Source organism: Paramormyrops kingsleyae, chromosome 10 (assembly GCF_048594095.1).
Source record: "Paramormyrops kingsleyae isolate MSU_618 chromosome 10, PKINGS_0.4, whole genome shotgun sequence".
Lineage (NCBI taxonomy): Eukaryota > Metazoa > Chordata > Actinopteri > Osteoglossiformes > Mormyridae > Paramormyrops > Paramormyrops kingsleyae.
The window spans coordinates 5,111,220-5,113,188 of NC_132806.1; the positions used below are offsets into that span (position 1 = coordinate 5,111,220).

Consider the following 1,969-nt stretch of genomic DNA (forward strand, 5'->3'; position numbering starts at 1 on the left):
ACACCTGGCCATTACAGCTACAGGAACTTTTAAGACGTCCCATTCTAAATCCATAGACCAACCCCTCCATTTTGCCAAAGCTGACTTAAGCAATGTGCATGACTAATTTAATAAAAATAAAAAATCTTGCCCGAGGAGGCCAAAATGGTGGTTGCTATCCTTTCCCGCAAACGCTTGACACCATTTAGCGTTCCATCAATGTTGATTTGACTTGGTATATCGGGGAACATCTTTAGGATTTCCTCTCCAATCTGAAAATAGACAGTACATGCATAACATTATGACATAACTCGTATTAGCTGCCAATTTTACGTGACAACTTTCACAGCTTAATAAAACATAAAATAAAGCTTTTAAGCTAAAAGTTTAGTAAAACAGCATTAAACACTTTCAAAATATAGGCTATTGCAGTAATATTCTAATTATTGTCTTTGACCTTCATGACAAAAACACCACAACTGCTCCCATCCTGTTGATGTGTGTGGGGGACTGTGGCCGGATTCCATCTGTGGCAGCACCATTCCTTTCTCCCCAGAATGTTGTGGCGCATTTGGAAGTATTTCCTAAACACAAGAACAGTCTTACATGTTACAATGAATCCGGTAAATTATCCATTGCCGCTGTTTACTGTATATTATAATATCAATTCACAATTTTTAAATACCTAAATTTTTGCCCTGCTTCCTTTGAATCAGCTTGTTCATTTAGACTCATAGGGTCAATAATCATTGCTTCTTTTGAAGCAACGTTGAGAAACTGGAGGAAAAACAAAAGTTTGATTGTGTTCATTATTTTCATTACATTGCTATGAGCTTGTCAACAAATAGATTTTGAGAACAAATAGATTTTATCTTGTAGTTTGAACTCTGAACTATTGTAGCTTGCTGTTCAATGTATTTTTGAAGTGATAAGTATTCAAAATATTTTTTGGTGAAGTACTTATATAAATATAACACATAGTACAGCATTATTGTGAATTAATAGGTAATACAGAGTAAAATTATTAACTGCAACTAAAGTTATATTCATTTGGCATAATAGTATACAACACTGTTCGATATTTAGCCTACAATTCATTATGCATTATTTTTACATTTGTTATCTGTCACTCTTGTTTTGGTTACGGCAAGATTATGGTAAGATAAAACTCACCAACAATTTCCAGTGTTGATTCACATTAAGGACTCCCATTGCTGCATCATAATCATCAAAATTCACCTGTGGATACAACACATGTCACAGAACATACAATTACTGTAAATATGATATTGCAACAGTCATTAAAAGAGCGTTACATGCTTACATGCAAAGTTATTGACAGCAAACCTACCATGTTGCATATACTACGAAACATATAATATAATGTCAGATTATTTACCTGTGACATCAATTGGCGACGTATTGCATCATCCTGTCCATTCATAATGACACCCACAGTGTAATAACTGAATAAGAAAATGCGCTTTGCAGTGTTATGTTGATTTTTGGTAAGCTGTAGGTAGTATTCGATGGTCTTCATGTTTGAATGGTGATTAGAAAGGAAAAAAGGCATTATAGAAATACAACACAAATTTGTCTAACATTGTAATTCTAAATTAAATACAACTGAAAGACATATGATCATCTGAATTAAACCATTGTAGAATTCATCCATCCATTGTCCAACCCGCTTATCCTACTGGGTCGCGGGGGGTCTGGAGCCTATCCCGGAAGCAACGGGCACGAGGCAGGGAACAACCCTGGATGGGGGGCCAGCCCATCGCAGGGCACACTCACACACCAGCCACCCACACATGCACACCTAAGGGCAATTTAGCAATGCCAATTAGCCTCAGCATGTCTTTGGACTGTGGGGGGAAACCGGAGTACCCGGAGGAAACCCCACGACGACACGGGGAGAACATGCAAACTCCACGCACATGTGACCCAGGTCCCAGAGGTGCGAGGCAACAGCGCTAACCACTGCACC

At 38.0% G+C, this 1,969-nt stretch overlaps 1 long non-coding RNA gene across 1 annotated transcript; it reads right to left on the reverse strand.

Annotated features, from left to right (window-relative positions):
* Positions 1–442: 442 nt before the first annotated feature.
* On the reverse strand, positions 443–1,232 carry LOC140593185 (uncharacterized). The gene is made up of 3 exons (XR_011993449.1): positions 1,153–1,232; positions 665–756; positions 443–563 (listed from the first exon to the last, which is right to left on the reverse strand). It is a non-coding gene; the product is annotated as an uncharacterized lncRNA (long non-coding RNA).
* Positions 1,233–1,969: the final 737 nt, after the last annotated feature.